This window comes from Schistocerca americana, chromosome 2 (genome assembly GCF_021461395.2).
Source record: "Schistocerca americana isolate TAMUIC-IGC-003095 chromosome 2, iqSchAmer2.1, whole genome shotgun sequence".
Lineage (NCBI taxonomy): Eukaryota > Metazoa > Arthropoda > Insecta > Orthoptera > Acrididae > Schistocerca > Schistocerca americana.
In genome coordinates this window covers 315,677,206-315,701,895 of record NC_060120.1, presented here as the reverse complement: position 1 = coordinate 315,701,895, position 24,690 = coordinate 315,677,206, and positions in this window count along the sequence as shown.

Below are 24,690 nucleotides of genomic sequence, written 5' to 3'. Positions count from 1 at the left end.
AATGTCCGCATCTACACGCAGCGTTCTAAGAGAAGATTAAGCCTGTAATGGACCATAAGAAATTTACTTCGACACTAGGGTTAAACTGAGCGCGCCCAGAAGTCTCGCAATGCGGCCAACTAGTCTTGGACGTCTAGAAGTGAAACGTACAGGAAATATAAGTTTCCTCATTCAGCGCCTGCATAAAGGAGACAGGAAAACACACATTCTATCTAGCTGGCTGTAGGCACAAGGAAACCTGCGCTCTGGCTGGGGCTCCTTGGCGTCGGCAAACGGTTTGAGGAACATATCACTTCTACTGACAGGACGATTTTACTGAGACGTATGTCACAATTAATTGTAACTAAACAACATTTCGCTTAAAAAAACACGCTTTTTTAGTCATTAGCCTTCTGGTTCGATTGATGCGACCCACCACGAATTCCTCTGCCGTGCCAACATTTTCATCTCAGAGTAGCAGTTGCAACTTACGTCATTTGCTGGATGTATTCCAGTCTCTGTCTTCCTTTACAATTTCTACCCTCTACAGCTCCTTCTAGTATCATGGAAGTTATTCTCTGATGTCCTGACAGATGTTCTATGATCCTGTCAATTCTTCTTGTCAGTATCTCCCGTATACGCCTTTCCTCACCGATTCTGCGGAGAACCTCCTGATTCCCTGTCTTACCAGTTCACCTGCTTCTCAACATTCGTCTGTAGCAGCACATCTCAAATGCTTCGATTCTCTTGTGTTCCCGTTTTCCCGCAGTCTATGTTTCACCACCATACAGTGCTGTGGTCCAGACGTACATTCTCAGAAATTTCTTCCTCAAATTAAGGCCTATGTTTGATACTAATAGACTGCTCCTTTTTGTCAGTGATAGTCTGAGTTTCACGTGTACCTCGCTCCGTTCATCATCGGTTATTTTCCTCTAGTTAGAAAAATTTCTTAACTTCGTTTATTTTGTGACAACCAAGTCTCATGCTAAGTTACTCGCTAGTCTCATTTTCCCAGAACTACGAGTGTAATTCGAGTGGTTGGGCTAACTGAAGTCATTCTATCTCCTCTACTGTCCCGTGGAGCAGGTACCTCATCATTCCGCCATAGTAACTATGAATTAACGTGGAGAAACATTTCCCTTTGGAAATACGTTTTATAAATTCAAACACATTATTCTTTGAGAAGTACAACGTTTATTTATGTTCCCAGCGTGTTTCACCTGTTGTGTTAAAATCTTTTCTTTCTATAATAATACAGTTTTATTTTTACGCGCTACACGTGCAGATTCGAAACAATTCACTCCAAAATTTTTGCATGAATAATACCTATGACTAGATGAGAGGATACAATGATTTTGGGAGGAGAGACGATTAACTGTGACATTTTTTTTTAATTAAGGCGAGAGCTGTTTGAAATCTAAAAGTATCACATGAAAAAATGGATCACTGTATTATTTTGAACACAGTTTATTTTCCGGCACTGTCACACACAGTTTCAATAATCACCGATTTCATCAAGACGATTGCAGAAATTCACTTCAATCACAGGGAAAACCGCATTTAAAGCATGTGATAGTAGCGAAAAATAATCTATTTTCAGAACATGCATTAGAAGAGTGACTGACGTGTCCAATGGGACCGAAATGATATTCTTCCTAAAACTATACTACACACACAAAAAAAAGGTTTGCATCACATCGGTTCCGAGAGTTCCGGAACCTGTACAGAAAATTGGGATAGACATCAACATAAACATCATCTTCGTCCGTTTTATTGCTCATGAAAATTACACATTGCGTGTTGTACCACCATACAGCGAGACCTTCAGAGGTGGTGGTCCAGATTGCTGTACACACCTATAATACACCTATAGTACGCAGTAGCACGTCCTCTTGCACTGATGCATGTCTCTATTCGTCGTGCCATACTATCCACAAGTTCATCAAGGCACTATTGGTCCAGATTGTCCCACTCCTCAATGGCGATTCCGCGTAGATCCCTCAGAGTGGTTGGTAGGTCACGTCGTCCATAACAGCCCTTTTCAATCCATCCCAGGGTTCATGTCTGGAGAACGTGCTGGTCATTCTAGTCGAGAGATTTCGTAATACTGAAGAAAGTCATTCACAAGATGTGCACGATGGGGGCGCGAATTGCCGTCCATGAAGACGAATGCCTCGCCAATATGCTGCCTATATGGTTGCACTATCGGTCGGAGGATGGCATTCCCGCATTGTAGAGCCGTTACGGCGCCTTCGATGACCACCAGCGGCGTACGTCGGCCCCACATAAAGCCACCCCAAAACAGCAGGGAACTCCACCTAGTTGTCCTCGCTGAACAGTGTGTCTAAAGCGTTCAGCCTGACCGGGTTACCTCCAAAATCGTCTCCGACGATTGTCTGATTGAAGGCATATGCGACACTCAGCGTTGAAGAGAACGTGATGCCAATCCTGAGCGGTCCATTCGGCATGTTGTTGGGCCCATCTATACCGCCCTACATGGTGTCGTGGTTGCAAAGATGGACCTCGCCATGGACGTCGGGAGTGAAGTTGTGCATCATGCAGCCTATTGCGCACAGTTTGAGTCGTAACACGACATCCTGTGACTGCACGAAAAGCGTTATTCAACATGGTGGCGTTGCTGTCAGGGTTCCTCCGAGCCATAATCCGCAGGTAGCGGTCATCCACTGAAGTAGTAGCTCTTGGGCGGCCTGAGCGAGGCACGTCATCGACAGTTCCTGCCTCTCTGTATCTCCTCCATGTCCGAACAACATCGCTTTGGTTCACTCAGAGACGCCTGGACACTTCCCTTGTTGAGAGCCCTTCCTGTCACAAAGTAACAATGCGCACGTGATCGAACCGCGGTATTGACCGTCTAGGCACGGTTTAACTAGAGACAACACGAGCCGTGTTCCTCCTTCCTGGTGGAATGACTGGAACTGATCGGCTGTCGGATCTCCTCCGTCTAACAGACGCTGCTCATGCATTGTTGTTTACATCTTTGGACGGGTTTAGTGACATCTCTGAACAGTCAAAGGGACTGTGCCCGTGATACAGTATCCGCAGTCAACGTCTATCTTCAGGAGCTCTGGGAACCGGAAGATGCAAAACTTTTTATGATGTGTGTATACTACAAAAAAAAAAAAAAAAAAAAAAAAATCGCTGAAGACGGCTTTGATACAAATGGCGAAACGGTTCATATACGTAACTGAACATGGGGCACGGTCACCCGATCCACGTTGCAACTTGCAAGTTGCCTCTTTAACAGCTTCCAGAGGCAATAAAAATTTGATTTTCACTATTTCAAACAGTTATGAATGGAACTGAAAGATTTAAAATGCTGTCATACTGTACGCATGAAGATCTATAAGTTAATTTTAATGGCTTAACACAATAAGTCAAATATTACACTTGGAGACTGTGTATATCTCTAGAGGGAGCGTAAATCGCGGCGTGCAAATTAACCGAAGTTTGTTTATGCAGTATTGGATAATGAGAGCACTTAATGACTTCCAGCAATCTTTACACGTAATTTCGCATCTTTCCGAAACCTTCTCTCTCCGACGGCTTCCACAAAATGATGAAAGGAAAGAAGTTTGTCGCTTATTACGTTTTCACTGTTGCAGTAAAACTTCAGCATCAGGCATGACGTTTGAGTTTATTACGTGTTTACAACTAAGTGTATTCGCAATACAATTAGCAGACAGTATCCACATGTGCCACAGAATGAACCTGCAAAATTATGTCACTGAACGGGTCATAGATCAGGAGCTTTGCGGTCATCAACATTGACATGCATGAAAAAGTACATTTTGTTTAAAACGGTTCGCAAATTGACACAGTATACTTATTCAGTGTTTGATAATGAGCGCACTTAGCGACCTCCAACGAATATCAAACATAGTCTCAAATCTTTTCAGAGCTCTTTCTGGCCTACGAGCTTAAATCAAATATGTAGCACATTAATTCATTTGCAAAGTAGTCAGATGTTTGAAGCTGTTTTATACACGGGAGTTCGATTGATTAAAGAATCGGAAATTTACTGATGTTATACTGTAGCGAGAGAAAGTTGGTTGAATTTATAAAACAAGTATTTACATATTTGCTGAGGAAAATGTCCACATCATCAAACATGGCCAACGGAGGTGTTCGAAGAACATGCTATTTGAAAATGAATGTACGGGTTTTAAGGCTACATAACAGTTATGACATTCTACTTACAAATATAAATAATACATCAAATGAATGAGCAACCCAAGCAGTTTCTCTCAGAAATGTTCAATGTGAGTACGATTTGTCACTCATCGAGTTGATAGGCGGGTTCTTCTTTAACCTTGATCAGTGGATCTGGAGTAACAGTCGCAATAATGTTGTTTCTAAAGTGGGGTAAATCAGCTGATAGCGGAGGCACGTACACATGATCCCTTATGAACCCCCAAAGGCGAAAATCGCGTGGCATTCGTTCGTGTGTGAGTGAGGAGTTAATGCAAAACAAGCTCTGTCATCCACACCTTGTGGCCAATCTAACGGTGGGATACAGCGTCGTTTAACCAATCACGTGCTGAGTTACTCCAGTGAGGTGCGTACCATCTTGCTGCCAAATAAAATTCTGTGGTTCAGCTTCTTCCAATTGTGGAAAGAGCCATTGTTCTAGCGCATCAAGATAAGAAACACCAGTTACGCTAACTTCACTTAAAAAGAAAGGAGCATAAACTTTCCGCCAGGATATGGCACAACAAACATTCAATTTAGGAAGTCTCGTTGCACCTGTACCATCTCGTGGGGATTTCCTGACCCCCAGATGTGCACATGTGTGTTTTCACATTTCCACTTAGATGAAATGTCGATTCATCACTGAAAACTTTCGTCGTCGTGCAGCAACATTAAATTTTCGTTTGCAAAGCTGGCGAGCAAACCATAGTCTGTAGGCTTTAGAACGCGTAACAGCTGCAAACGATAAGAACACAGCTTAAGCGTCTCCTTAAAAGTCGTCGCACAGATTTCACTGGAACTGCTAATTCACAACTAGCCTTCCGATCTGATTTTTTTAGGACTACGCGCGAAACGCTTTCACTCGTTCAACGCGTTCTTCAGTCACTCTTGGTCTTTTTTCTTTTTAATTTATTGTCTTTTGGGACGTGCCCCTACAGCCACCTCAGTAGTGGAATTTCAATTATCACGATATGAACGCGAGGAAAACACAACACTCACTCCCGGAGCGGAGAAAAATCTCCGACGTGGCCGGGAAAAGAGCCTAGGCCCCGCTTACCGCGCAGCTACAGAGGCGGACAATTCTTGGTCATTCCATACTCTTCCCATTGCGAACAGGCATGAGTAGGGAAAACAAAAGACGGCTAGAAATAACCATGAATGCCTGTGTGCGTTACACCTGCAACATTCGCCGATATGATCATGTTAGTGCCTCATACTCCCAGCTAGGGTGGCTGCGGCCGGATAAATTGCGTGACTACCACACACTGTGTTTACTTCACCGGCTCCTCGTCGCGAAAGCACCCCAGTACCTTGCTTCAGAGGTTAAACACCTTTCATGCCATCATAATCGTAACCCGAGGTCACCCTTATTTGGTATCCTAACTGTGCCCACTCATAAAACAAAAACTTCTGCAAACTCCTTCTCAGTTGCCTCTGTCCGCCTCTGGAACAAACTGCCCCTTGCCTTGCGCAAAATTCAATCCCCTGCTGCTTTTAAGAAGAAGTTGAAGCATTTCCTACTATAATCCTCATAATGTTTTCCAGAAAATTAATGTACACGGCCAATCCTCTCCTCTGTCAAATAGCAAAGCTAGTGTCTCCTACCTTGCTCCTTTCCCTTCTTCCTCTTCGTCTATATTAGCCACGCAATCTTCTTTTCCTTTATATTTCCTTAATTATGTTTCATCATGTTTCTATTCTTCTCCTCCCTTCACCATCAGTCTCCCTCATACTCCCTGCTGCTAGCATTCCTATCTAAAATCTGTCTCTTTCGTAATGTCTAATTATAACAGTACTTATCACCTACGAATAAAAACTCTATATGTATGCATTTTTCCAACTGTGCCTTTGTAATTGTTTATTTCACTTTTAATGCGAACATCTTAGGTTAGGCTTTACCGTGACTGTTATTGACATTAAATGAAACAACAAGTTTATTGTTACCAGTCACCGTTTTATTTATTTCCACGACGCGTTTCAAAGGTTTAAACCTCCATCATCGCGTGGATTTGCATTAGTTAGTATAACATTTGTGTGTGTGTGTGTGTTGTGTTACGATTTTTTGGACGAACTTGTGGCACTGCCTTCAGTAGTCACAGGTTCCTTTCGCTGTCGCAACACATCACATGTATACTGTCACGTTTGTAAACAAATATGGCGCCATATTTGTTTACAAATGTGACAGAATACATGTGATGTGTTACGACAGTGAAAGGAACCTGTGACCACTGGAGGCGTGCCACAAGTTCGTCCAAAAAATCGTAACACAACACACACACAAAAAATGTTCAAATGTGTGTGAAATCTTATGGGACTTAACTGCTAAGGCCATCAGTCCCTAAGCTTACACACTGCTTAACCTAAATTATCCTACGGACAAACACACACACCCATGCCCGAGGGAGGACTCGAACCTCCACCGGGACCAGCCGAACAGTCCATGACTGCAGCGCCGAGACCGCTCGGCTAATCCTGCGCGGCAACACACACACACACACACACACACACACACACACACACACACAAATGTCATACTAACTAATGTAAATCCACCCGATGATGGAGGTTTAAACCTTTGAAACGCGTCGTGGAAATAAATAAAACGGTGACTGGTAACAGTAAACTTGTTGTTTCATTTATTTCACTTTTACTTGTACTAGATGTAGTTTAACATGCCTACTAAAACATATGAATGTAAAATAAGTGGAATGCCTGGTTAGATGTAAGAGAGGGCCTGATGGCCCTAATCTTGCCAGGTTAAATAAATCAATAAATAAAATGAATAAACAGGTATACAAACAAAACTGTTTGTGCTGCTCTTTCATCTGATATGTTATTTATAGTTGTAAGCTGAATGCATTAAATGTTGCTAAACCTTAAAACCTGCATATTCAGTTTGAAACATCCTGCATATTTCCTTGTTCTCATTTTCTGCACGGGCCAGCTGTTCTTCACGAAACGGTCGTAAACAAAGAGTGGGAGTAAGTACAGCTCTCAGGTAATGAGTTAATTCTGTGGGTGTCATGTAGACGCGCAGCTAAGGCTTGTGGAATGCAGGGAGCTACAAAGGCAGGCGCTGTACGCGGAAGTCGGCGAGGCGCAGCGGCGGAGAGGCCGCGACGTGTGTTTCCCACGTGTGGTTTCCGTGTGGCTGCGGGGCGGGCAGGTAGCGGCAGCAGGTAGCAGGTAGCATTCCTCGCAGTTAGAGCGCCCCCCGCGTCTGCGCCTGCGCCGTGGGAACGCCGCGGACACGCCCACGGGCGCCCCCCAGTTGGCACCGGCGCCTACAGGGCGCAGCACCGGCGCCCTGCCACCGACACGCGACGCGATTCGCGGGCAGCCAACACAGCTGTCACCTGGCTGACATCCTACGAAAGTCGTGCAGACAGCTGTGAGGATGGCGGTTTCCTTCACCATCGTATACCATTCCCTGCATACAATGATGATCTGAAACATTATGAACACTGACAACTGGGAGACTGAACGCCGTCGGGTTACGTAGCGGACACAAGACATGATAAGGAACCTGCATGGTGTCCCAGGATGAATTGTATTTTTCAGTGGTGTGACACAAACGACCAGTGGAAGCAAATACAGTACTGGCCATTAAAATTGCTACACCACGAAGATGACGTGTTACAGACGCGAAATTTAACCGACAGAAAGAAGATGCTGTGATATGCTAATGATTAGCTTTTCAACGTGCTGACATGAGGAAAGTTTCCAACTGATTTCTCATACACAAACAGCAGTTGACCGGCGTTGCCTGGTGAAACGTTGTTGTGGTGCCTCGTGTAAGGAGGAAATATGCGTACCTTCACTTTTCCGACTTTGATAAAGGTCGGATTGTAGGCAATCGCGATTGCGGTTTAACGTATCGCGACATTGCTGCTCGCGTTGGTCGAGATTCAATGACTGTTAGCAGAATATGGAATCGCAGGGTTCAGGAGGGTGATACGGAACGGCGTGCTCGATCCCAACGACCTCTTATCACTAGCAGTCAAGATGACAGGCATCTTATCCGCATGGCTGTAACAGATCGTGCAGCCACGTCTCGATCCCTGAGTCAAGGGAGTGGGACGTTTGCAAGACAACAACCATCTGCACGAAGAGATCGACGACGTTTGCAGCAGCATGGACTATCAGCCCGGAGACCATGGCTGCGGTTGCCTGGACGCTGCATCACAGACAGGAGCGCCTGCGATGGTGTACTCAACGACGAACCTGGGCGCACGAATGGCAAAACGTCATTTTTTCGGATGAATCCAGGTTCTGTTTACAGCATCATGATGGTCTCTTTCGTGTTGGGCGACATCGCGGTGAAAGCACATTGGAAGCGTGTATTCGTCATCGCCATACCGGCGTATCACCCGGCGCGATGGTAAGGGGTGCCATTGGTTACACGTCTCGGCCACCTCTTGTTCGCATTGACGGCACCCTGAACAGTGGACGTTAGATTTCGGTCGTGTTACGACCCGTGACTCTACCCTTCATTCGATCCCTGCGAAACCCTACATTTCAGCAGGATAATCCACGACCGCATGTTACAGGTCCTGTACGGGCCTTTCTGGAATCAGAAAATGTTCGACTGCTGCACTGGCTAGCACATTATCCAGATCTCTCGCCACTTGAAAACGTCTGGTCAATGGTGGCCGAGCAACTGGATCGTCACTATACGCCATTCACTACTCTTGATGAACTGTGGTATGCTGTTGAAGGTGCATGGGCAGCTGTACCTGTACACCCCATCCAAGCTCTGTTTGACTCAATGCCCATACGTATCAAGGCCGTTATTACAGCCAGACGTGGTTGTTCTGGGTACTGATTTCTCAGGATCTATGCACCCAAATTGCGCGAAAATGTAATCACATGTCAGTTCTAGTATAATATATTTGTCCAATGAATACCCGTTTATCATCTGCAGTTCTTTTTGGTGTAGCAATTTTAATGGCCAGTAGATCGCTGGAAGAACGTAAAGTACCTAGCGACTGGAAGAAAGCGCAGGTCGTTCCCATTTTCAAGAAGGGTCATAAATCAGATGCGAATAATTATAGACCTATTTCGCTTACGTCAATCTGTTGTAGAATAATGGAACATGTTTTGTGTTCTCGTATTATGACGTTCTTAGATAATACAAATCTCCTTCATCATAACCAACATGGATTCCGCAAACAGAGATCATGTGAAACTCAGCTCGCCCTATTTGCCCAAGAAATTCACAGTGCCGTAGACACTGGCGAGCAGATTGATGCCGTATTCCTGGACTTCAGGAAGGCATTTGATACGGTTCCGCACTTACGTTTAGTGAAAAAAATACGAGCTTACGGAATATCGGACCAGGTTTGTGATTGGATTCAGGATTTCCTAGAAGAAAGAACACAACATGTCATTCTTAACGGTTCAAAATCTGCAGATGTAGAGGTAATTTCGGGAGTACCGCAGGGAAGCGTGATAGGACCTTTATTGTTTACAATATACATAAATGACTTAGTTGACAACATCGGTAGCTCCGTGAGGCTATTTGCAGATGACACGGTTGTCTACAAGAAAGTAGCAACATCAGAAGACTCGTACGTACTCCAGGAGGACCTGCAGAGGATTAATGCATGGTGCGACAGCTGGCAGCTTTCCCTAAACGTAGATAAATGTAATATAATGCGCATACATAGGGGCAGAAATCCATTCCAGTACGATTATGCCATAGGTGGTAAATCATTGGAAGCGGTAACGACCGTAAAATACTTAGGAGTTACTATCCGGAGCGATCTGAAGTGGAATGATCACATAAAACAAATAGTGGGAAAAGCAGGCGCCAGGTTGAGATTCATAGGAAGAATTCTAAGAAAATGTGACTCATCGACGAAAGAAGTAGCTTACAAAACGCTTGTTCGTCCGATTCTTGAGTATTGCTCATCAGTATGGGACCCTTACCAGGCTGGATTAATAGAAGAGATAGACATGATCCAGCGAAAAGCAGCGCGATTCGTCATGGGGACATTTAGTCAGCGCGAGAGCGTTACGGAGATGCTGAACAAGCTCCAGTGGCGGACACTTCAAGAAAGGCGTTACGCAATACGGAGAGGTTTATTATCGAAATTACGAGAGAGCACATTCCGGGAAGAGATGGGCAACATATTACTACCGCCCACATATATCTCGCGTAATGATCACAACGAAAAGATCCGAGAAATTAGAGCAAATACGGAGACTTACAAGCAGTCGTTCTTCCCACGCACAATTCGTGAATGGAACAGGGAAGGGGGGATCAGATAGTGGTACAATAAGTACCCTCCGCCACACACCGTAAGGTGGCTCGCGGAGTATAGATGTAGATGTAGGTGTAGATGTAGTGTAATTCTAGTAAACATAGGCTCTGAAATGCAGCTATGACTACTTTTTCGATACTGTGAAAAACATCTCTTCCACTGAACAAGTGCGTATAGCTCTTAATACATGCATTTTAGAAGCCATATTTACTCGACAATTTTCCTTGTTTTGATTCTTTCTACCTCTTCCGAAAATATGGAAAGTAAAGAGCTTGGAAATGACGAAAATGAAGAAGTGCTCGTAGCTCTTAATAACCACATTTAAACTTCGATATCTCTTACAATACTAGAGGGATTATTATGTAGAATATGCTCAAAGATATTCTCTGGAGTTTTGCTCTGATAATTTTCCTGGACATTCTTTTTCTAAGAATTTGTATTTTTAAGCACCAGTGTACATACAATGTATCTTTTCTCATTAACTAATCAAGCACCGAAGCTGAAACTGCAGTTATCATCTGTATAAAAGACTTGTAATACGTGTCCAACAGACTTTTGCTTAAGCTCATAGTTGAAACTTCCTGGCAGACTAAAACTGTGTGCAGGACCGAGACTCGAACTCGGGACCTTTGCCTTTCGCGGGCAAGTGCTCTACTACCGAGTTACCCAAGCACGACTCACGCCCCGTCCTCACAGATTTACTTCTGCCAGTACCTCGTCTCCTACCTTCCAAACATTACGGAAGCTCTCCTGCGAACCTTGCAGAACTAGCACTCCTGAAAGAAAGGATATTGCGGAGACATGGCTTAGCCATAGCCTGGGGGATGTTTTCGGAATGAGATTTCCACTCTGCAGCGGAGTGTACGCTGATATGAAATTTCCTGGAAGATTAAAATTGTGTGCCGGACCGAGACTTGAACTCGGGACCTTTGCCTTTCGCGGGCAAGTGGTAGAGCACTTGCCCGCGAAAGGCAAAGGTCCCGAGTTCGAGTCTCGGTCCAGCAGACAGTTTTAATCTGCCAGGAAGTCTCATATCAGCGCACACTCCGCTGCAGAGTGGAAATCTCATTCAAGCCCATAGTTACTTTCAAATTAATTTTTCAGTTTTATGTTAACCGAGACTGTTCTATTTACCTCACACAGTAAAGGAGTACTTTTTCTCAGACACAAGATAAAAAAGTGCTGCATAAGATTGTTCAGTAAGAGTTTTTTAGAATGTACCAAATTTCAGGATCTTTGCTTTTATAGTTCCTGAGAAAATGTGCATTACATTTAAAAAGAATCACTTTACAACAAATCTGAAATGTAATGGTAATGACACACCAAAATCACGATAGTAATCCGTTGTAGTTGCTGCATATTTTATTACAAACAAAAGCATTATAAAATCACAATCACAGTAATACAGGAGACTGGCTTACAAGGCCAGATCACTTGGGCAAATAACAAATAAATTTCTTTAACCGTAACAAGAACCATAAAACTTGAAATTTGAATATGGATCAAATGGCTCTGAGCACTATGGGACTTAACATCTTAGGTCATCAGTCCCCTAGAACTTAGAACTACTTAAACCTAACTAACCTAAGGACATCACACAACACCCAACCATCACGAGGCAGAGAAAATCCCTGACCCCGCCGGGAATCGAACCCGGGAACCCGGGCGTGGGAAGCGGGAACGCTAACGCACGACCACGAGATGCGGGCAGAAATTTGAATATGACTGGATAAATATACTCAGGTAAAACTTTACTTAAACAGTATAAATGTCCATACAATTCCCCTCAGAACTCTCATTACTTCTAATCAGCTGAGGAACAGATTAAGGGTAAGAACACAGATCTTTTAAGTTTTGGCTAGCCAACTTTCCTAAGTAAAACTATATACAAATGACTAAAACGATTAAGGAGGTACTTTAATTTTGACCAAGCCAATCTTCAAATTTACTTAGCTGATTAATGAACAATATTCTTAGAATGATTACAACTAGAACATGACCATATGAAAATACCCCTAAAATGATGTTGCTTCAATATTGCGTGTGAATTAAGCATAGACGCGAGCAGACCAAGGATTCAAATCAATACGAAAGATCCATGAGACAGGAAATGACATAGAAATGTACTCAACTTTGCACTGCAGTTGAACTTCGGATGCTATAATTCTCCACCGGAAAGAAGGAATCACGCAACAGTGACAACATAACCCAAGATGTAAAGGAGAGGACACGGCCTTAAATATCTCTCTGCCCTCGTGGTACTCTGCTCCCAGTATGCTCGCTTCGATTGCTGCCAATTATCTGTAACAGAACACACATCAACGGCAGACAATATTCTGAGACATATACTACACAATCTTATCTAGAGAACAGGTGACCAGTACAGCCGAATAGAAACAAATCAGCCTCCGTGAGTTACTTGGCCAGTGCCAACCCATAAACTTCGATTAATAAGTTCGCTAAAAATCATGCCATAAAGTTAAGATGACAAGAATTATCTCGGCGCACATTTACACGCCAAACTACCAAATAAACTACAAGGTAGAATAGAGGACGTATCTCGGCGTGTCTTGAAACTCCAGAGCCAGACCTACTCACTACTCGTTGCACTTCTAGCTACGTCTTTAACCACACTTCATGTCGGTAGCCACACTTCGTCCACTGCCGCCAAGATAGTTAGTCACACCGATAAACAACTCTCACGCCCGGGTTCCCGAGTTCGATTCCCGGCGGGGTCAGGTATTTTCTCTGCCTCGTGGTGACTGGGTGTTGTGTGATGTCCTTAGGTTAGTTAGGTTTAAGTAGTTCTAAGTTCTAGGGGACTGATGACCATAGATGTTAAGTCCCATAGTGCTCAGAGCCATTTTTGATAAACAACTAAAACAATTCCAAACGATTTTTAGTACACTGGCATATTCAATTAAGCCGCACGCAACCCACCGAAACAACTCGGCGACTGCAATTCAATCGGCCGGCGTAGCTTATAACAGACTCTAGGAAAACCAAATCACCATGGGCGGTGGATCTGCCCTCACGACTCAACACACCGCAGCCGCTGGCCCCGCTCCTTCGTTGTCAGACTCGTCCTCTTGCCGCCCTGCCTACGGACACAGTCCCACGTGAGTCTCGCTCACCGCCGATCCCGATACACCTCCTCAGCAGAGCGTACGCGCTGCCGTTAAATCCGCGCCGCCAAAGGTGAGCAGAAGACAAGTAAGCATCAAAATGACGCTCGATGGAAACTGGCGCCAGAAAACGCACCAGTTCAATAGCTCTTCTTAAGTTTTTATTTCAATTTTTAGCAATATTGTAAGTAGGCTGTTTAGGTTTTCTTATTGGTAACGCCACGTAGCGCTCTGTATGTAAATCACTGGCTGTGCTGTGTGCAGTCTGTGGCTAGTTTGCATTGTTGTCTGCCATTGTAGTGTTGACTGTTGGGCAGTTGGATGTTAACAGCGCGTAGCGCTGTGCAGTTGGAGGTGAGCCGCCAGCAGTGGTGGATGTGGGGAGAGAGATGGCGGAGTTTTGAAATTTGTAAGACTGGATGTCATGAACTGCTATATATATTATGACTATTAAGGTAAATACATCATTTGTTCTCTATCAAAATCTTTCATTTGCTAACTATGCCTATCAGTAGTTAGTGCCTTCAGTAGTTAGAATCTTTTATTTAGCTGGCAGTAGTGGCGCTCGCTATATTGCAGTAGTTCGAGTAACGAAGATTTTTGTGAGGTAAGTGATTTTTGAAAGGTATAGGTTAATGTTAGTCAGGGCCATTCTTTTGTAGGGATTATTGAAAGTCAGACTGCGTTGCGCTAAAAATATTGTGTGACAGTTTAAGCCCAGTCACGTATATAATTTTTCAAAGGGGACGTTTTAATATCGTCATACCAGCCTGATCTCCGCATGCAGTTAATCCTACAAATATTTCCATTATTAAACGAGACAGGCATCACATGCAACTATCTTCACAACATTTGAGGGTAAAAATACAATTTTTGGACAACGCAGCCATATGGGGTGACTGGAGCTCTCATTCGTATTTTGTGTTTCCGATGTACACATTTTTTCAACAATTAGGGATTGGCTAGATATCTGAAAGTTGGCTTTGTAGCATTTAAAACAGCAAATGGTAAACCGTCCTTATGGGTGTACGGCTTTCCACTGGTTTCTACCTGGCGATATTTGCTCCACGGTATTCACAGCAGAAGTTCTAAGGATTCTAATCTGTGGAAAGTTAGTGGAAGACAATTGCCTGCACTGCTTGTTGCATTGTTTTCGGATTATGTACATTGTCCTCTAAGGCTTTTCTATGATTTATTTGTAACGTGTGAATTTCTTTACCTGTCAGTCTGATAGCACTTCCCAATAGGTTTCCATCTAATATTTTGGCCTTCATTCCTTTCACAGCCTTCTAGGTACATCTGCAGTTTGTTTTAAGTGTGTAACCGAAAAATTAACACAAAAAGGTCTAGCGTAGATAAGGTGTTGGCTCTGAGCACTATGGAACTTAACATCTGCGGTCATCAGTCCCCTAGATAAAGTGTTGATCACAGAACGGACAAAGGGGCGCAAACGGTCGAAGAAATGTTTTTAAACATATTTGTAGGCAGATTTCGATTATGAAACTTCCAGGTGTCATCCTAATGCAACAATCTAATAAATAAAACAATAAAAAATGCTGATTTTTTCGCTATTCTACCCTTAAGGTATGCATTTTAGAGTCCATGTCTTCTAAACTTTTTTGCTTTGAATGGTCGTTCCTGACATATCAGTCAGTACTGACCATTCCTTCTGGGCATTCTGTATGTCAGGGGAGCAGAGACGAGTAGGGAATTATTCCAGCGACGATATGGGCTAAAAATAGAGGAATCCACTAACACGAGGGTTGGAACTTTAATAGTAGAAACTATTTATTTACAGCTCGTACAAAATATATACGTGTTTCAGAGTTTTACTGACCTCCAAAGTAGTCACCAGCATTGTGTATAACCCGCTGCCGGCGATTTAGAAACCGTAGGATACTCTTAGCAGTGCCAGTTGTGTTGACAGTTCGAGCTACGCGGTCTATTGCCCGACGAATTTGTAGCAGTTCTGAAGCGAATGCCGGGAAGTATTTCCTTCGGTTTAGAAATCGAGTTGAACTTACGAGGGCCGGCCGGGGTGGCCAAGCGGTTTTAGTCGCTTCAGTCTGGAACCGCCCGACCGCTACGGTCGCAGGTTCGAATCCTGCCTCGGGCATGGATGTGTGTGATGTTCTTAGGTTAGTTAGGTTTAAGTAGTTCTAAGTTCTAGGGGACTGATGACCTCAGATGTTAAGTCCCATAGTGCTCAGAGCCATTTGAACCATTTGATTTGAACTTACGAGGGCTTAAGTCAGGGCAGTGCAGTAGGTGGTATAGCACTTACCAGCCCCATCAGTCAAACAAATCAGTAACAGCGTGCACTGTACGTGCTTCAGCATTGTCCTGCAAAATGGTGGTCAGGTCCTGCAGAAAGTGTCATCACTTCTGTCTCTATGCTGTTCATTTTTTGGAACACAACCTACGACCAGCTTAGAGACAGAAGTGATGACACTTTCTGCAGGGCCTGACCATCATTTTGCAGGACAATGATGAAGCACTTACAGTGCAAGCTGTTACCGATTTGTTTGACTGAGCGCAAAACCGCCTACTGCACTCCCCTGACTTAAGCCCTCGATTTCTAAACTGAAGGAAACACTTCACAGCATTCGCTTCAGAACTGCTACAGATTCGTCGGGCAATAGACCGCGCCGCTCCAACTGTCAACACAACTGGCACTGCTAAGAGTATACTACGACTTCCACATCGCTGGCAACGGGTTATACACAATGCTGGTGAGTACTTTGAAGCTCAGTAAAACTTTGAGACACGTATCTATTTTGAACGAGCTGTAAATATATAATTGCCACCATTAAAGTTCCACTGTCGTATAAGCGACTTTGACAAAGGGCAGATGGTTAGGCTCGGCGCCAGGGAACGAGCATCTCAGAAACAAATGAACTTGTCAGCTGTTCGCATGCTACTGTCGTAAGCATCTGTGGAAAGTGTTAAAGGATGGTGAAACCACAATTAGGCGACAAGTTGTTGGAATGTGGAGGTCGAAGGCTTCTGGGTTCTGTAAAGTAGGATAGGCGTAGGCGGTGATCTGTAGCGGATCCATCGACAGAGTACGAGGTGCGTTCAAGTTCTAAGGCCTCCGATTTTTTTTCTAATTAACTACTCACCCGAAATCGATGAAACTGGCGTTACTTCTCGACGTAATCGCCCTGCAGACGTACACATTTTTCACAACGCTGACGCCATGATTCCATGGCAGCGGCGAAGGCTTCTTTAGGAGTCTGTTTTGACCACTGGAAAATCGCTGAGGCAATAGCAGCATGGCTGGTGAATGTGCGGCCACGGAGAGTGTCTTTCATTGTTGGAAAAAGCCAAAAGTCACTAGGAGCCAGGTCAGGTGAGTAGGGAGCATGAGGAATCACTTCAAAGTTGTTATCACGAAGAAACTGTTGCGTAACGTTAGCTCGATGTGCGGGTGCGTTGTCTTGGTGAAGCAGCACACACGCAGCCCTTCCCGGACGTTTTTGTTGCAGTGCAGGAAGGAATTTGTTCTTCAAAACATTTTCGTAGGATGCAACCGTTACCGTAGTGCCCTTTGGAACGCAATGGGTAAGGATTACGCCCTCGCTGTCCCAGAACATGGACACCATCATTTTTTCAGCACTGGCGGTTACCCGAAATATTTTGGTGGCATTGAATCTGTGTGCTTCCATTGAGCTGACTGGTGCTTTGTTTCTGGATTGAAAAATGGCATCCACGTCTCATCCATTGTCACAACCGACGAAAAGAAAGTCCCATTCATGCTGTCGTTGCGCGTCAACATTGCTTGGCAACATGCCACACGGGCAGCCATGTGGTCGTCCGTCAGCATTCGTGGCACCCACCTGGATGACACTTTTCGCATTTTCAGGTCGTCATGCAGGATTGTGTGCACAGAACCCACAGAAATGCCAGCTCTGGAGGCGATCTGATCAACAGCCATTCGGCGATCCCCCAAAACAATTCTCTCCACTTTCTCGATCATCTCGTCAGACCGGCTTGTGCGAGCCCGAGGTTGTTTCGGTTTGTTGTCACACAATGTTCTGCCTTCATTAAACTGTCTCACCCATGAATGCACTTTCGACACATCCATAACTCCATCACCACATGTCTCCTTCAACTGTCGATGAATTTCAATTGGTTTCACACCACGCAAATTCAGAAAACGAATGATTGCACGCTGTTCAAGTAAGGAAAACGTCGCCATTTTAAGTATTTAAAACAGTTCTCATTCTCGCCGCTGGCGGTAAAATTCCATCTGCCGTATGGTGCTGCCATCTCTGGGACGTATTGACAATGAATGCGGCCTCATTTTAAAACAATATGCATGTTTCTATCTCTTTCCAGTCCGGAGAAAAAAAATCGGAGGCCTTAGAACTTGAATGCACCTCGTACAATGCCGGTGTAGGCACAACAGTTTCGGAGCACACCGTTGAATCTTGTTCCCATGGTGACCTAACGACATTGTCATTACCATTGTAATGCGTACCATATCATCGAGATTTGACCATGGATGAATGGAAACGCATCGCCAGGTGGCATGAATCGCATTTCTTGTCGCGCCAGTCTAACGGTAGTGTTCGGATAGGGCTTCGAGGCTAACGGCTGCTCAAAACACTCATAGAGCCACAGACACAGGCTCGCAGGTGCAGATTATGCTATCGGAAACACTAATCAGCGCTTCTCATGGCAACATGAAAGTTTCAGCCTACGTGAACATTATTGCGCCACCCGTTGGGGCCGAGCAGTTCTAGGCGCTTCAGTTTGGAACCACGCAACTGCTACGGTCGCAGGTTCGAATCCTGCCTTGGGCATGGATGTGTGTGATGTCCTTAGGTTAGTTGGGTTTGAGTACTTTTCTAGAGGACTGATGACCTCAGATGTTAAGTCCCATAGCGCTCAGAGCCATTTGAACCATTTGAACATTATTGCGGGCCACCTGCATACCGCCGTGGTTCGTGTCATCCCTAATGGCGCTGGCATCGTCCAGAAAAATAACTGTGTGTGTCACAAGGCGGAAATCGTACACCAGTGGTTTGAGGAGCAAGATTGTGCACTCAGGCTGGTTTCCCGGCCACCAGATTCGTCAGATCTGAACCCGATGGGGCACTTCGGGCATGTTATCGGGCGCCGTCCTCGAACCCACAGAACACCGCCCCGTAGTATACGGGAAGTGCGTAACCTCGGCGTAGACACCTGGTGCTGCATTCCGCTGGAAGCCGACCAATGAGCTGTCGAATCCATGACATGCAGGATCGCTGCTGTATTCCGTCCCAAAGGTAGAGCAACACAGTATTAAATAGACGGCCATTTTGACTTGGATGATCAAAAATGGTTCAAATGGCTCTGATCACTATGGGACTCAACATCTGAGGTCATCAGTCCCCTAGAACTTAGAACTACTTAAACCTAACTAACCTAAGGACATCACACACATCCATGCCCCAGGCAGGATTCGAACCTGCGACCGTAGCGGTCTTGCGGTTCCAGACTGAAGCTCCTAGAACCACTCGGCCACACCAGCCGGCTGGATGACCAGTGTGTCAGTAATAATCAGTACACAAACGTCATAGTGTAGCCCTATTTCTCTGGTTATGACAATCTGTCACATAAACAGGACGATACAGTTGATCCTTCCGATCGGTTTTTTGCAACCCGCAACGGCTTCAAATGATATGTGCATGATTTTCATATTCGCTCACTCGCTACGTGCAACGTGTTAGTCCTACAGGAAAAATGAACAGAACTCTTTTGTAGGAAATCAATGTAGTTAAATTTTGTACCCAGATGTGTTTTCGCTAGAGACCATAGGTTTCCAGTGATCCAAGAAAAACGTAATAAAGTGACCGTCAAACGAGTTTTTCTTGAGTAACTCGAAAACCGTTGCCTCCAGCGAAAAAGTATCCCAGTACAAAATTTTATTACATTAAATTACCTACAGAAAGGTGCTGTTCATTTTTCCTGTAGGACGAATAGTTTCAACGCAGCGAGCGAGAGAACATGAAAATCTCGCGCGTAGTATTTGAAGGCGTTGCAGTTTGCATAAAACCGATGGGTAGGAACAGCTGAATCATCCTGTATTCTAGTACCTCGTCGTAACTTGACACGTGAGCTCGTTGTTCATATTACAAAGGAAGAAAGTTTATAAGCCGGCCGCGGTGGTCTAGCGGTTCTAGGCGCTCAGTCCGGAGCCGCGCGACTGCTACGGTCGCAGGTTCGAACCCTGCCTCGGGCATGGATGTGTGTGCTGTCCTTAGGTTAGTTAGGTTTAAGTGGTTCTAAGTTCTAGGGGACTGATGACCACAGATGTTAAGTCCCATAGTGCTCAGAGCCATTTGAACCAAAGTTTATAATTTAGCATCCTCTTCATGTTGTGGTCGTTAGAGATGGGATATTGTAAGAGTAATCAATAAAGATGTGAATTCCGTGTTCAACCTGATGGCATAGAGTACAGACAAACAGGGATAACTTAATATATCGGCACATAGAAAGAAATAATTAATATAACACTCGACTTGGATCAGCCTTCTGCTATTATCTCGGGTGTTCTAGGTTGCGTTGTTGGTTTCGCACGAATTGCCAGCGAGGATAATAGTATCATCTTCAGGTGAGTTCTGACAAATACCGAGCTCGTTGTTTTCAGTCTTCATTCCTCCTCTAAGGGAGATTGGTGTCTGTTTGTGTGTTGGGAATCGGTGGGTTGGGAAATGGTTGATAAACAATAGTCTTCTCTTATGGCTTAAGAAAAGGCAATCTGCATTTATATCGCAGTTCCTAATCAGGTGCTCACATTTTTCACTTTTACAAAGCTGCCTCATAGATAAATATGAAACAGGGCCATTCCCTTTATTCCAGACAAGGTTTTCAGCAGGTTTCCCTCGATTGTGAAATAAATTTCTAGAACTGGAAATCTCGTCCCAGATACTCATCTTTCAGGAACTTTCTTGCCCTGCTACCAGCTTAATAAAACTAAAATATTCTAACGGCCTACCCTGATCACCTAGGTGGTGAATCAAATTTTAAACAAATAAAAAAAAATCTTTGTATTCGCTTCACGCTGAATCTTTAGCAGTGCGTCTTACGTGCTCTGTTTACCACCTAAGGTTCAAAGAAATTTCTTTGATGGCAAGTTCTCTGGAAGATCAGTCGTTCGCAGAAAATCTGGTAAGCTATCCAGAGAGAAGTTTGTTCAGACTAGCTAACACCTACCCTTTTTCTAACTGCACGTTTAGGAAGGAGACACTTAAATCTGAAACAGGATCCAAGAGTCATCTCTCGCGTTGACAGTCTGCGGCCTGCCTAGATGACCGCTGCGGAAATGATGAGTGAGGAATATGTCGCAAACGGCGGTGTCTCTGGTACCAAACTTAATGTGTATAATGTCATCCGCGAAACTGAAATCCAGATGTGATAAATAACTACTAGGAACGCTCGTGCCCATAGACTCGCAAATTATCTGTATTACTAAACAACTACCTCAGAACCTGGAAGCCAATCCTAGTTGCAAGTTGCCACTTTAACGGTTTCCAGAGGCAACAGAAATTTGATTTTCAATAGCTCGCGTAATTACTGACCGAGCTTAAAAATTTAAAATGCTGTCATAATCTACTCATTAATAAGTGTAGTCTCATGTTAAAATTGTAACACAGTAAGTCAAATTAGAAACTGTATTTTCTTCTGGGGCAGCCTAAATGACGGCTCGCAAGTACCCAGACCTTATTCATCCAGTATTTGAGGATAAGAGCACCTAGCGCCTTTCAATAAATTTTACACGTCATTTCGAACCTTTGCGAAACTTTTTCTGCCATGACACCACCCACAAAATGACGGAAGGAAAAGAGTTCATGTTTAATACATTTTCCCTGTTCATGGAGGAACACTTCAGCATCAGCAAGACGTTTTAATTTACTACTTCTTTGATACTAACTCCATTCGCAGCACACATTACGGACAGTATCTACGTACACAGTCCTGTCACATCAATGTGACCCTCGCCTATTACACTACCGAGGGCCACATTGTGACTGGACTGTTAGGGTGCGCCGGCCGTTGTGGCCGAGCGATTCTTTAGGCGTTTTAGTCGGGAACCACGCTGCTGCTACGGTCGCAGGTTCGAATCCTGCCTCGGGCGTTGATTTGTGTGATGTCCTTTTGTTAGTTAGGTTTAAGTGGTTCTAAGTCTAGGTGACTGATGACCTCAGATGTTAAATCCAATAGCGCACAGGGCCATTTGAATCATTTTTTGTTAGTGTGCAATAACCACTCACAAACAGCAGGTGGCAGCATTAGCACCTGAGGGTATGTAATGCATGTGGGGGTGGACGCGGGAAGAGTGCAGCCGTTGTGTTAATGTTGAAATGGAGCGATTTATCTGATGTCCAAACTGCCATGATCATTGGCTTTCGAGACAAAGATGGAAGCATTACAGAAACGTCTAAGTTTGTAAGCTGTTCTCGTGCCTCCGTGGTTATACTATAACGTAAAATAGTCTGTCTAAAACCTGCGTGAGCCAACTATGGTGCACCACGGGCCATACATGACAAGTATACTTATATGGATATGGTGTCTGTTCTTTCGGACATGTTCGAAAGAACAGACAGCATTGATGACCTGCAGCCGTCTAGTACGAAATTAGAATTATATTAATACCTTCAGCTGCTGACGGGCGTTGATATATATCAACGGGGACAGGTGAAAATGTGTACCCCGACCGGCATTCGAGCCCAGAATCTTCTGCTTACATGGCAGACGCTCTATCCATCTGAGCCACCGAGGGCACAGAGGATAGTGCGACTGCAGGGACTATCTCGCTCAAGCCTCCCGCGAGACCCACATTCTCACCTTGTATGTCCACACACTACATTCGTAGTGTCACACCACAACAAACCCATTACCCGTGGAAAACATTCTTACCAAGTCTCGTAAGAGTTCGGGGAATATGTGTGCATCCGCACAGAAGAAAGTCACGGCTGGTATTGCCAGAACTATATACTTATATGGATATTGATGACCTGCAGCTGTCTAGAACGATATTAGAATGATATTAATGCTTTCAGCTGCTGAAGGGCGTTGATATATATCAACGGGGACAGGCGAAAATATGTGCCCCGACCGGGACTCGAACCTGGGACCTCCTGCTTACATGGCAGACATTTTAAACCGTCCTCGTTGATATATATCAACACCCGTCAGCAGCTTAAGGTATTAATATACTTCTAATTTCATACGTGACAAGGGTGAACAACGTCTGTGTGGATGTGTATTGGCGAATAGACGTGCTACAATAAAGTAACTGACAACCCGGATGATCCAAGGGGCTATCAACACTGCCTCCTCAACGACTGTTCAGCGAATGTTGCTGCATATGGGCCTCCGCAGCAGGCGCCCGGTTCATGCACCCGTGCTTACTGCTGTTCATCGTTGGCGAAGGCTGGAATTTGCACACCAGTACCACAACAGAACGTGGACTGAGTAGCGATAAGTGGCTTATTAGCTGAATCACATTTTGTGCTCCATCGGACAGATGGACGTTGGCGTGTACGGCGTGAAATGTCTGAAAGCAAACACCCTGTAACAATCATCGGAAGGGCAGAGGCCAGAGGAGTGAGCGTTAGAGCCTGAGAGATGTTTTCATCGCATTCCCTGGATGGGTTCAAAACATGTATGTATCTATCGTTGGGGACCATGTCTATCTCTACATGTAGTCTGGTTTTCCTCTACACGATGGCATCTACCAGCAAGACAATGCAACGTGTTATACAACACGCAGTGTACGTGCGCAGTTCGAAGATCACCTAGATCAGTCTACCGTACTCTCCTGACCACCAAACTCCCCGGATTTGAACCCATTCTAGAATCTGCGGGACCACCTCGATCGGGGTGTATGCGCCTTGTATCGTCAACCAAGAAACTTGATGCAGCTGGCCACGACATTGGAGTCAGCAATGGCTCCACATCTATGTCGGTATCTAACAGAACATCACAGCCTCCCTTCCTGCACGTCTAGCCCTGCAAAAGGTGGTTATTCAAGCTTTTGATAGGTGGTCACACAGAAGTGACTGAACAGTGTATATCGCTGCCTGTATCTGCAGAATTACACTAAAGCGCCAAAGAAACTGGTAAAGATATGCGTATTCAGATACAGGGTTTTGTAAACAGGTAGAACACGGTGCTTCGGCCGGCAACGCCTACAAAAGACAACAAGTATCTGGCGCAGTTGTTAGTTCGGTTACTGCTGCTACAATGGTAGGTTATCAAGATTTAAGTGAGTCTTAACGTGGTGTTATAGTCGGCGCATGAGCGATGAAACACAGCGTCTCCGAGACAGCCATGAAGTGGGAATTTCCCCATAGGACAATTTCACGAGTGTACCGTGAATACCAGGAATATCAGGAATCTCCGACATCGCTGCGGCTGGAAAAAGATCCTGCAAGAACAGGACCAACGACGACTGAAGAGAATCGTTCAGCGTGACAGAAGTGCAACCCTTCCCCAAATTGGTGCAGATTTCAATGCTGGGCCATCAACAAGTGTCAGCGTGTGAACCATTCAACAATACATTATCGATATGGGCTTTCGGAGCCGAAGGGCCACCCGTGTACTCTTGATGACTGCACGACACAAAACTGGGTCCCTCAACATCGACATTGGACTGTTGATGCCTGGAAACATGTTCCCTGGTCGGACGAGTCTCGTTTCAAATTGTATCGAACGGGTGGACATGTACGTGCATGGAGTCAACCTCATGAATCCATGGACCCTGCAAGTGAGCAGGGGACTGTTCTAGTTGGTGGAAGCTCTATAATGGTATGGAGCGTCTGCAGTTGGAGTGATATGGAACCCTGATACGTCTAGATATGACTCTGACATGTGACACGTACATAAGCATCCTGTCTGATGACGTGCATCCATTCATGTCCATTGTGCATTCCGATGGACTTGGGGAATTCCAGCAGGACAGTGCGACACTCAACACATCCAGAATTGCAACAGAGTGGCTCCAGCAACACTTTTCTGAGTTTAAACACTTCCGCTGGCCACCAAACTCCTCAAACATGAACATTACTGAGCCTATCTGGGATGTCTCGCAACGTTCTGTTCAGAAGAGATCTCTAGCC